Raw genomic sequence first — 14,190 nt, forward strand, 5'->3', positions numbered from 1 at the left:
TGATAGATCTTAAGAATGTGTTTCACGCAACCCTTAATTCATATCAAATTAAAGGATGCCCATAAACTTACCCATGATTTTCTATGAAAACAACAACAAAAGCTTTAAAATATGTAGGAACTCTCCTGAAAACTATTTGCTGCAAACTAGTGAGCGACTATCTAATGCAACCCCAACAATGATAGGGCAAATTCCAGATAAAGGTTCAATTCCCTCACCAAAAAAATATTATATTTTGATCTCATTGTAGAAAAATTCAAAAATATTTCTTGCCCCAAAATTATTGAGTATCAACCATATTTAACAAGCTACATGAATTATCTAAAAGATCACTTGATCTATTTTACTTTATTTTGACATAGCATAGCCAACCATGAGTAGTAGCTCAAAATGTTATCAAAGCTAGGTTAGGTTTGGAGCCCCAAAAACCTATAATGTGTCTATAATGGGTGTTCAAAATAATCTACACTCAAGCCACAATGGAATGGTAAGAAAGGGGGCGGTAGCTCAATGGTAGAGAAATTTATTAACAAATAGAATGCCTTAAGTTGGATTCCTAGCTATTTTATGAGTACTAGCTTAACATTCTCATGCGTAAATAACATCTACTCCCACTACCATAGATCCAACTTCCAACATTTCTCCTTCCACGACCTCTAGTCACCTTCATGTACCATAGCCACTAGTGCCACAACTTTAGTATGAAATATAATTCACTTATCACCCACCATATGGCCTATTTATCAAATTTATTTCTTCTACATATAAAAGCCATATGCACCGAATGGAATGACAATTGGTAGATTTAAAAGCCGTTTACTGTGTAGAGATCGAGTGTCATTTTTTGTCGGTGTTTTTGAAGGGAGGATAAGTGTATCGTGATAGGAAGGTGGTATAAAATGGAAGTTGAAAGGTATAAGTTTATGAGGTGTGGGCTAGGATAAGATAGGGAGGTAAGTGATGAAGGATGTAATGGTGAAAGAGTAAGTTAGGATATGTTAGGTATTTGGAAGGTAGGAAAGTGAATGGGGGGAGATAAAAGGATGTGAATGATGGAATGGGGTTAGGTAGGTGAAGTTAAAGTAAATGTGTATGAGGTTAAGGTTTAGGATAGGATGTAGGAAAGTGAAGGAAATTAAGAGAGGGGATATGAAAGGTATTAATGATAGGAAGTGAGGTAAAGGTTATGAGGTGTGGGTTAGAAAATATGGTGTAGGAAATGGAAGGAAGGGTCATCCATGCCATAGTGATTCAAGATGAGCACATTCACATGAGGGATAAGAAGAGTCATTTCATGTCGTAGTGTACCTCCATAAACCTTCCACAAACACCAAACTAAATACCAAACTCTTTCCCAATCTTGCTAATGGGCTAACTCAACTCACTATCAAATTGTGACACTCAATTGAAGGTTTAGGATATTAGTAATTAGGATCTTCTAATTATGGTGGGGCCTAGCCAACATAGGGTTTATATGAGGGAGGGGTAAGTTCAACAGTGATGTGTATTAGATTGTCATCAAAATTTCCTGTTAGTGTTACCTTGTATCAGTATTAACCACTTATTGTCATTTCATTCTAATCAGTTTGTTATTCCATATAAGAATTTGTGGTATTACCATAATTTGCATAATCTGAATCTAATTGTATTATGTATTCTTGAGATCATGTGCAAATATATATTTATATGTTATGTCTGGCAGTAATGTTATGTTTTTTTCATGTTTTTTGAATAAATACATAAATTTTACCTTCTTAACTTAATATGATATTGACTTTCATTGACTTGATTAAGAACATCTTAATTTATATTCATTGATGCACAAATCTGAATTTAAATATGTATATCATACTGGCTGATATATACTCTAATGCTAACTCAGGAAATTCATGCTTATACATTCCTCACACTGAACTTACCCCTATATTTATCCCTATTGGTAGACTATCATTATTCATCTTGTATATGCTCTCTAAACTTGGGCATTAAGGTTGTCCTATGCATTATCACATGAAATTTTTTTCTTGTTCTTAGGGTTGCCTATTGCTCTAAACATGATTAGGCTTTTTCACTATGTTGACTACCACCTTTAATGGACTTCCATGATGAAGACTTATTACTATTTCCCTCTTTGTCTATCACAAGATGACTAAAATGTTTGCATAGATCTAGGACTAGTAAGATCCTTATATAGTTACTAGGAGTCATGTTAGAGACACATAAAAGTATGATACCCAAGTTAGTAAGATCCTCTAATACTTATTCATATATCACATTCTAACAACAAATAGAAGGCATATCTTGGTAACCTAACTAGTCCATGAGTAGTAGCTCAAAATGTTATCAAAGATAGGTTAGGTTAGGAGCCCCAAGAACCTATAATGTGTCTTATAATGGGTGTTCAAAATAATCTACACTCAAGATAACAATGGAATGGTAAGAAAGGGGGCAGTAGCTCAATGATAGATAAATTTATTAATAAATAGAATGCCTTAAGTTGTATTCCTAGCTATTTTATGAGTATTAGCTTAACATTTTCATGTGTAAATAACATCTAATCCCACTACCATAGATCCAACTTCCACCATTTCTCCTTCCACAACCTATAGTAATCTTCATGTACCAAAGCCACTATTACCACACCTTTAGTATGAAAAATCCTTCACTTATCATCCACTATATGGCCTAATTATCAAATTTATTTCTTCTACATTTAAAAGCCATATGCACAAGATGTAATGGCAATTGGTAGATTTAAAAGCCATATTCCACAACCTTTGCTAAAATCCTTTATGTCAGTGCCAAAATGTGAGGTTTGTAACAGGATGCAACATCCATGAAATCATAATAGAGATGAGATTTCATAGTGTTTTAAAGAATATATCATAGTTTTTCAAAAAAATGTCAAAACCCTGCCTAGTGTTTATCGAGAGGAGTAAATAATGTATAGTTTGGTCTCCCATGCATATAACTTCACCCAAATGTGTGGGAAGGCCTTGGTTTATGCTATGTATCATATTATGTTGTGTGCAAGGCTCCAAATTAGATTTGGTACATGTTTGGGCATGAGGACAGTCTGATATCTCTATGTATCAGATAGTAAAAGGCAGTAAGAGTGAAGAATTTGGTGGGAAGACCAAGCGAATGGTATTTTGAAGTGGTTGATGGGAGAGAGAGGGGTGAGGTGACCCTATGCAACCTTTGAAAGGTTTTTTTGATCTAAACTAAATGAAATAGATGAAATTTATATGACTGTACTAAGCATATTGATTGTCATAGTCATATTTTTACTAGTGATATTGTTTTTGTTTGGACAGAGTTGTGTTTGTAAACCTAAGTGTGGACTTGTAATGGAGTCATGAGATGTCTTAAGACTACATCAATACTTAACAACAACATAGTGTGTAGGCACCTAAAATATGAAAGGACTACATATTGGAAGGCATGTGTGATGATGCCATGGAAGGTCTGATATCCCTATGTATCTGACTGAGAAAACTAGTGAAAGATAAAAAAAAATGGATTGAGAAGGAAAATTGTTGAATTGCCTAATGGTTTTTGTTGAAGTGATGTGTGGGGACCCTACCAAGTCAAATACCTTGTTCTAGTTTCAAAGGGTGGAAAAGGAATAAACATTTTATTTACCGTCCTAATAGACCATCCATCATAACAAGTATTACCAATGATGTGTCTGTTTAAAACAAAGTTCTAGAGAAAGGCTCTTTCTATTGTAATACCAAGTGAGTGTTCATAGACCTTTTGTAGGGTCCTCCAATCCTAGATTAAGGAGTTCAAAGCCTACATACATTGATTTGGCCTTGTGGCCACCAATGAGTGTTGACCCAATAGGAGAAGTCTTGAGACTGACAATTTTGGAAGTGTGGCATTGTTGAGAGCCAACACTTATGTGTGAACCCCATCTTAACGTATTATGATTAGTTTCCACAATACTTGAACCTATTCAAATGGTGTTGGCTCAATTCATATTAGTGTGTTTTGTTGAAGAAACATGATGTGAGAAGTTTGATGCAGAGGAAAGGGTAGAACTCAGTATTTTATATTAGGACAGCAACCACATTGACTAGGCAAGTCAGATAAGGTCTCTCCAATGTTTAGGATATTGAATTCACATTAGACACTAATGGATTACCCAAATTAGACATTAGTCAACTTAAGATATGATACAATGATTGCATAACACAAAGCCATTAGATATGATTTGAGGAGAAAAAGAAGAGTTAAATAGTTTTTGTTCAATGATGATAATTTCTATTTTCAAATTAAAGTTTGTATATTATATTGAAAAATGATTTCATAACTAACATTTCAACTTATATATATCTAGTTCTATAGCCTGATTTTATTGCCTTTGAAGAAAGACCATGTCAGACAATATCATCAAACAACAAAATAAGGAGACAATTGCTAGATTGTGGTCTAACTTGAAAAGAAAAGGTGATGGAAAATGTTAATGTCCCTACAAAATTTGTAAGGGGTTAAAGACTAGAAGATTTCTAATCAAAACAACTAAGAAACATTGTAGGCTGCATGATCACATTGAAGGTAAACATGATTATCATCCATTGGGAAGTTTTTCATTATATCATTTTAACAATTTATATACAAAATAAATCACTTGATGATGAGATCATGATCATGGTTTATTTATGTTTATCAATTTTATATAGGTCGAGCACCCCAGAGCACATGATATGGATCAACACAACCCAAAGAATATGGTTTTCAAAGTGGACGAATGTGGAGGTGTGAATATCGAAGCTGAATATAATGATCCCATGGAAGATGACGATCATGAGCCACAAAACACAATTGAAGATGATGGTACAAATACATTGATCCATGACACATTTAGTACTTGCATAGCTGATGACGATGATGAAGATGACCTTGATGTTGTTCATGATGTCCCTCTACTTGACAAGGCATCTGAGGCCCTTTACGAAGGCTCGCACACAACTATTCTCTCCACTGTATTGTTGTTGGTGATATTGAAGGTTATGAATGGTTTATCCCACATAACAGTCTCACAAATATTAAGGTATGTCATATGTGTCATAATAAATGGTGAATCATGATGTACCATTAATATTCTTTATATTAACAAATTATATTTTTTTGTTGTAGATGGATAGGTGAGTTTTTTTTACCACCATCAAATATTCTACTTGCTCATACCGAGAATTATCTACCATTATGAAAGATATTGGAATAGAGTATTAAGAAATAGATGCTTGTCCCAATGACCATATTCTATATCACAAACAACATGAATTTCGAAGTGAATTCCCTAAATGTGATATCAGTAGATATCAAATAGATCAAATAACAAAAATGGTTCCTCGCAAGGTTCTTTGCTATATTCCCATTATTCAACGTATGCAACAATTATTCAAGTGCACTAGCTTGGCACAATTTATGGATTACCATGCATGCAATAGAAGTTGAGATGACATTATTTGAATGCTTGCAGATGGTTCAACATTTATGGACATAGAGGAAAAGTGGCGACACTTTAAATAAAAACCTCGTAATCTCAAGCTTTCATTGGCAGCAGACGATGTCAATCCATTGGGAGAGATGAGATCTGTTTACTCAATGTGGCCTATTTTATTTATCAACAATAGCATTCCTTCATGGATGTCAATAAAGAGGGAGCACATAATGTTGGCAATGATTGTTCCTGGTATTTTATCATTTAAATAAAGTCATCTACATTTAATTATAAATATTACAATAAAATGGTCATAATAATTATGTAATGTTTTTGTTCATTCTATTAGGTAAGTACCAAGTTAAAGATATGAATGTATATATCGAGCCTCTTATCAATGAGTTGTTGGAGTTATGGAATGGTGTCACTACGTATGATGTCTCTAGACCAATAGGACAAAGACAATTTCAATTCCATGCGATGCTTCTATGGACAATACAGAATGCCCTAGGGCTAACACATTTTTGTGGTATGTTATAGTGTTTAAGTTGTGCATGAACATTATAATTTAAAAAATTATCATATTTAATCCAATTATACATTATCTTGTAGGTCTTCAAACAAAGGGAAAATTTGCATGTCCTGTTTGTGGTCCAAAGATGAAATCTCGCCATTAAATTATTTTAGGAAATCAAGTGTTTGATGAGTATAGGAACTTTCTCCACAAAAATCATAAGTATCAAAATACAGAAAAACATCTTTTCAATGGGAAATAAGAGAATACATCAAAGCCACAAAGAATGACATCTCACCTGTGGAAGTTGGAATATAATAGAATTAATCGTCAAGATAATGCCATTCCATCTAATGGTTTGTCATAAAACATATTTTCTATTTTGTTTTGTTTACTGATGATGTGATTGATGATCACGAAGGTCATGAAGGAATAAATGACCACCTTCCTAAGGAACTAAAAAAAATCCCTGACAATTTAGTAGGTTTCCCTACTATGAGCAATTACAAATTGTGCATTTGTTTGATACTATGCATATAGGAAAGATCATAACAAAGACACTATGGAAAATATTGGATGGAAGGCATGACAAAGAAAAATCTATCAAAATATGTAGTGACATTCAAGATTCCAATCATGCAATGATAAATGTCATTCAATCAAATAGCCATGGAGACTAGATTAATACAAGTGAGCTTCCTTGGTTATTAACAGACAAGAAAAGCAATGCTATAAAAGAAGTCCTATGAAAAATTTGATTTTCCATAGGATTTGCTGCAAACATAAACAATCTCATATCAAAGAAAAATAAATTTGGGCCAGGGATGAAAATGCATGATTGGCATACCTTCATTAAGGTAATTCGTGTTCTTGTGTTTTTACTATGTATTTAAGTACTGCGTGTACATGTACTTTTCATTGTATTATGTTAGAAAAAAATGAAAAGATAATTTTATAATTGTTGTAGTACGTTCTACCTCTATCTCTCCCAGGCGACTTCAAAAATAATGTCAAGCAAGTCATATATGATCTTGGAAAATACATGATGTAAGTAGTGATATTTGTTTAGTTTGTTGTATATATATTATATTTGCGATGTGTTTTACATGTTAAGTAATATATTTTTTTACATCTTGAATATCTTGTAGGTGGTTGTCATGTAAAGAAATCCATAAAGAAGATATAAAATATTGGAAGAGAAAAATTCCTCATTTAATGTGTGAAATGCAAAAGTGTCTACCTCCATCTTTTTTCAATGCAGAAGAACACTACCTCATACACAAAGTTGAGGAGATTGAATTTTGTGGACCTGTAAACACTAGGTCAATGTGGATGGTTGAGAGGCACATGAAATTTTTGAAGGCTTTTTTTCGACAAAGAGCACATCCTGAGGGCTCTATGGTGGAGGGATATATGGTATACTACACTATGGTGTACATTTCTAAATATCTTCCTAAGTTTGCAGAAAAGATCCACGTGGATCGCATTTGGGATCCCAACCGCATTAACAAATTCAAAGGGGAGCACTTGATGGGGAAAGGTAGATTGAGGAAAGTGAGAGGTAATTATAAGATGTTATTGTAGTTAATTAATTCTTAATCTTCAAAATAAATCAATTGTAAGACGTCTATTTAATATTTGTATAGTTGGTCAAGAGTGGGATGCACTACATTTGTAAATTGCAAACAATCTTGATTGGATGACCGTATGGATTGAACATTGTCAACATTATGGATGCACTTTAACATGGTAAGGTGTGGCTTCATTGGTTAAAGAAGCTCATCATAATGGAGATTCCAATGTTACACAAAGAGAAATTGATTTATCATATGGTTTAAGAGATAAACAGGTACGTATAAATTTATTAATAACCCATATGTTTAGCAACTCACAATGCAATAAATTTTAAATGTTTGACATATTGCAGGTCAAACACAACAACTCTATGTGTTGCAATGGTCATAAATTTTGCATAAAAAAGTTGGATGACACGAAGAAAACTTGTGATTCTGGAATCACCACAGTCTTTGAGGTGACAAATATTTCATCAAGAAATTACATACATCCTCAACAGTCTCAAAATTGATATTATGGTATTTTGGATGATATACTTGAGTGTGACTTTAATTCCTTCAAATTCATTTTGTTCATTGTCAAATGGTGTAGGCTATGATTGAATAAAAATGATCCCAATAGAACTATTATCGAAGATGATAATGGTTTTACAATGGTTAATACAAGGTCATTTGAACCAGTTATGGATGAGCCCTATGTTCTTCCAAGATAATGTGAGCAATTAGTTTACTCAGAGGTTCCACATAAACCGGGTTGGTCATTTGTTGTTAGACATGATCCAAGAGAAAGGCCAATAAAGTATAATATGATGGAAGAAGAAGATATCGAAGAAGTAGAAGATGATCACAATCGACAGTTTCTCAATGATGATGCAGAAGAAGAAGAAGAAGAAGAAGAAGAAGATGATGATGATGATGGTGATGATGACGATGAGGATGATGATGATGGTGATGGTGATGGTGATGGTGATGGTGATGGTGATGGTGATGGTGGTGATGGTGATGGTGATGGTGATGGTGATGGTGATGGTGATGGTGATGGTGGTGATGGTGATGGTGATGGTGGTGATGATGATGGCGAAGACGTTGGAAGAAGATGATGATGATGATGATGATGGTGATGATGACGATGAGGATGATGATGATGGTGATGGTGATGGTGATGGTGATGGTGATGGTGATGGTGATGGTGGTGATGGTGATGGTGATGGTGGTGATGATGATGGCGAAGACGTTGATGATGATGATGATGATGACGACGATGATGACAACGATGATGATGATGATGATGATGATGATGATGATGATGATGATGATGATGATGATGATGGTGATGACGATGATGATGATGATGATGATGATGATGATGATGATGATGATGATGATGATGATGATGATGAAGATGATGATGATGATGATTATGTTGGCGATGATGACCTTGACATTCATGATGATGAAGAATGAAATGTATGAGGTATGCGATTAGTATATTATCTATTTAATATTCACTTCTTGATAGAATTTTTTTACATAATTAATTCATTATGTTTTGAATTCTAATTCCATTACATAATTAATTCATGATGCACCTTTTAATATGGAGATGGAGATAGGGAGAGTGACTATTTATGTGACAATTTTTAAACTGTGTTTATTTATGGAAATTGGATTGTTTATTAGCTATGTGATGGATGTTGATTTAAAATACATATGTGATGGATCACATGTTTATGATGATGCATGTGACATTTTTTGAACTTTATGTTTATTTATAGAATGTGGATTGTTTATTACCTGTGTGATGGATGGTGATTTATGATACATATGTGATAGATTACATGTTTATGATGACATATATGTGATGCTAATTTTGATGCTCAATTACATATATGATGATCCATCATTTGATGCGTATGATGCTTATGATATGTATGTATTTATTTTTTATCAACTTAAAAATGTAATAATGCTTATGATGCTCAATTGATGGTGTCAATTTCATGTATAGTTCATGTGTGATGCTATCACCCTTGGTGGGAATAGGTCATTGACTACAGACATCGTCAACCATTTAGTTGAGGATCCTACATAGCCTACATAAAGTAAAGGTAAGGAATTAAAAAATTTATAATGATTTTGATGACAACATTTTTTTATTATTTAATACTCTTTTTGTCTACAAAGTTTATGTTGGTCATGTTGTGTACTATGTAATTTTTAGCTAACATAAGATAATTGAATTACATGTGCAGGAACCTGAACCCCTTTGATGAGGATCCTGCACAGTCTCATGGATGGACATGTATAACTAGTCAATACACCCTATAAAAACAATTTATTTTTAAAAAAATTACTCGGAAAACAAACTTCCTCAGTTTTTCAAACCTCGACATTAGCAACAAATCTAATAGAGTTATCAACACTTGAGGCCCTAGTTGGACTTATTCCAATTTTAATCCCAAAATCAACTTTAGGGCCAACTTCTTCATCAACATTACCCTCATTTGCAAAATTTATCTCTCATTTGATGGAGTGCAGGTACCCCCAAATAGGTATTTGTTAGATCTGTCTTCATCAAGTGAGGGAAATGCAAGAATAGAAAATAAAAGTGAGACATGTAGTAGGTCTACAATAGAGAGATCAACAAGAGGTCAAAAGATTCAAAGAAAATTCAATAAACGCATGAAATTTTTCCTTGCTCAATGGATGTCATGTTCTTATGATGATGAGATCAAAGGCTACATTGATGTGCCACTGAGGTACACACATATACAGAAACAATGGGTGCCCAAGGAACTTCCTCCAATAAACATTGATTTCTGTGTTAACGATAGGATATATCGCATATGTGAGGCCCTAACCCGATTCAGTTTGACATTTTCAGTTATTTGCATATTGAGACTATTATGGATGCTTTATTTTATGCATTATGGACTTAGAACACATATGATACCATGATTTGGACCGCACTGACATTTGTTGATGTTTTATTTCATGCATGATGATTATGGAACCTTAGATATGTTACTAGAATAGAATTACATTATGATGGTGAATGTCATTTGCAGGATTTTATTTTGATGAAAGAAAAATGATGCATATTTATGAATGGTTCATTTTTGGGAAATTATGTTGTTTGTTTATGTGAAATTGGATGTGAAAACAAATGAGATATTGAATCATTGTTGCCTAATGTATGAGTGTTTGAATTGCAATGGAATCCATGCATTTGATTATGAATAATTGTGATTATTTGGAGTTACTAATGTGTTAATTGAGATGCGCAGGAAATTATCCATGTGACCATGGAATTTATGGAGAATCAAGCCTAGACCAATGTGCGTTTGTTAAGCCGGGAGTTGTCTATTTGGAGAGACAACACCCCTCCCCTTGTAACGTATTTTATTTGTGATGTGTATAATGCTTGAGTGTAAAATTTAATTTATGTGTAATTATGTAATCCTTCAAGAGACATATTCCATGTGTAATTTTTATATTTTATTTTTGTTGTGTCACTTGACACATGTGCTGATTAAGTGTCATTGAGTTGACTTGTCTCTTGGAGGGAGTTTTGTTTCTACCAAAGCCATTCAAAAACATGAGTGTGGTCCCAAATTTGTCTTGGGTAGGGAGTCATGGGAGTGGTCAACTCATGCTTGACCCGTAGGTAAACTTCAGGGGAGTTTCCAAAGGGTTTAATGGACTCCTAGGGTAAGTTTTTAGGCTTTTCCAAAGGTCCTAAGGGTATACCTATGGGTTAGGGGTGTTTTGCAACATGTGGCTTCTCCCATGTGACTATGAAGTCACTTCAAAAAGTGATAATTCCAAGATGCACGAAAATTGGACTTAGAAAGTTCTCCCTAGGATAGAGAACCTTCCCTTTAGGAGTCAAACTCTCTTCCCCATCTTCTTCCACCTTTTTCCTTTCCAATTTTGGTAGTGTGTAAGAGTTTGGGGAAGGGCAACCAATGGGAACTCACACCTCACCCAAGGGGTTGGGAAGTGTGTGAGAGGCCTTCTTAGGCAAGATTTTGCAAACTTAGTGGGTAATCACCCACTCTCCTTTCTTGGAGATTTTGCTTGCTTTGAAAAAGTTAGTAGGAGTATGGCATTTTTAGTGGAAATTTGGGAGAAAAGATAGTGGAAATTGGGCAGCTCATCCCCAACTAAAATTAGCAAACCTATTGGCAGAATAAGGTTGGTTACTTCTTACCTCCTCTTGTTATGTTGTAAATGATTGTTTATGTTGTTTTGTAAAAGAAAAGGAGTTGCTTGAAAGATTGTGTTTTATGAAGTTTTTGTGTAGAAGTAAAATGTGTAGTTTTCTTTTCTATGAGTTTGTTGTATTTCTTGTTGTTTTTGGGAGTGTCCAAGATCTCCTATCCTTGGGAGGGTAGGAAGATCTTGGGGGTGGAAGGAGTTGACAGCCATGGGTGAGAGGCTCTCCTTATGGAGAGTGTTCTCAAGGGAGTCCTTGGTGACCCTTGATGCATAGCCTTGTGTATGCATTTGGGGGTCATAAGGGGAGCATATATGGCCTTGAGCCTTTTTGGGGGGCATAAGGTTGTGGAAGTATTTGGGATGCATTTGTGTTGCCATGAGGTGGCTAATGTAGTATTGTTTTTGGCATGCATTCTCCCCATAGGTACTTGGTCCACTTCCACCCATGGAAGAGTCACCATGAAAGTGGTGAATGTGTAGCTTGGGAAGGGATATTTGAATGTAAATGTGTTTTTATGCTTGTTGTGGGGTTTGTATGTTTGTAACCCCTCTAGTGCTTGCTTCTCCAAGCTCGGGGGTGGCTTCTAGTAAGCCTAGGCTGGGAGGTGAGCTTCCCATGGTCAAAAATGTGTTTTGTTGCAGGTTGCATGGGAATGGGAAAAGAAGGAATAAAGGACCACGTTGCTATTTTATATTGCAGAAATTAGTTAATATGACATTATATGCTCCTTGGAGTTGTAAATGAAAAGATAAGAAAAGAGTTAGATTGTGTTATTCACAAGGAAAGAGGATTTTGTATTCCATGTTAACTTGTAAAAGAAAAAAAAAAAAATAGGCAATGATGCATTTATTTCCCATTAAGTAAGGCAATGTATTCATATTCCATGGAAAGGAAAAAAGCAAATGTTTTGTTGCCAAAATCTTTGTATTTATGTTTATTTTGCATCCTTTATTATGTTGCATCTACTTTGCAAAAAAAAAAAAATTTATAATGTCTTTACTTAGTTTATAAATGAAGAGAGAGTGCATTAGATTGCATGTAGAATTTCTTGTTTTTTTTAAGGAAAGAAAAGGAATGCATTTATTTTCTTATATCCTGCAAGTAAAGGAAAACTATGCTGCTGAATATTTAATTAAAAAACAGTGTTTTATTTTGTTGTTTATTGCAGAAAATAAAACTGGTAAAAATAGTTCATCTCTTTCAAAAAAAATACATTTAGCAATTAGTTTTAGTATTTTGTTGCAAGGAAAAGGAAATATTGCATTTAGAGTTAGGTTCATTTTGTTACTCAAAAAGATTGCATTAATAGTTGCTAAAGGAGAATGCATTGTTAGTTGCTTTCAAAAATAATAAAATAAAGGATAGCAGCAAAAGAGATATTTATAAATGATCTTAGCCCTTAAATGTTATTTGAAGAATCTGTTTCAAAAAAAAAGACATAATCACAGATCTGATTTCAACACAAAAAAAAGACTGATTTAATGCTGAGATTCTCATTATATATATTTATATAAATATATATATATATATATATACTTCCTTATCATATATATATATATATACATATATAAATATATATATATATATATATATATATATATCCCCGTTATAAGAAAACAACCAGTTATATTACCAGATCATATACATATAAATATATATATATATATATATATATATATATATATATATATATATATATATATATATATATATATATATATATATATATATATATATATATATATATATATGTTATTAAATAAATAAATAAAAACATGTTATAAAATCTTATGTGTTTTAACATCGCTTAAAAAAAAGAATTAAGAAAGTGAAACCGTGATACATCCCCCCCCTGGGGGTATTAACCCTGTGTTTATCGCTAAGCATATCGTATAACACAAACAAGTTAGCTGAGCGTTGGTTGCGCGGGGGCTGCGCTCGCGGGCAGCGGTGGCCGCAACCTGCGGCACCCGCAGACTACGGGCGGCGGCGTCCGCAGACTGTGGGAGCCGCAGCCTGTGGGCGGCGCCAACCCGCAGCCGGCGGTGCCGCGCTGCCGGCTCCCTCTCCCCCTCCGCTCCGCCCCGCGTGGCTGGTAACCCTGCTCCCCCGCCATGGTTTCTACGCCAAGCAATACAAAAACAAACGGCGCCCGGGTTGGTAACGTCGCTCGGCTCCCACACACATCGCCTTCCCTCCCGCGGCCGCCGTCTCCCCTGTACACACCAGCACAAAAAAAAAAGTTGGGCTTCATTCACTCTAAAAAAATAATAGGGTTGGCTCTAACGTGTTCGCCCTAACCCTAGCTTTTGGGTTAGGGCAACACACGCCCAAATTAAATAAACATGTGAGTTTTTCTTTGGGATTATAAGTCAAAACACTCCCATATAAGAGGTTTATGACCAAGTATATAAATGATTACATAAAA

This window comes from Cryptomeria japonica, chromosome 4 (assembly GCF_030272615.1).
Source record: "Cryptomeria japonica chromosome 4, Sugi_1.0, whole genome shotgun sequence".
NCBI lineage: Eukaryota > Viridiplantae > Streptophyta > Pinopsida > Cupressales > Cupressaceae > Cryptomeria > Cryptomeria japonica.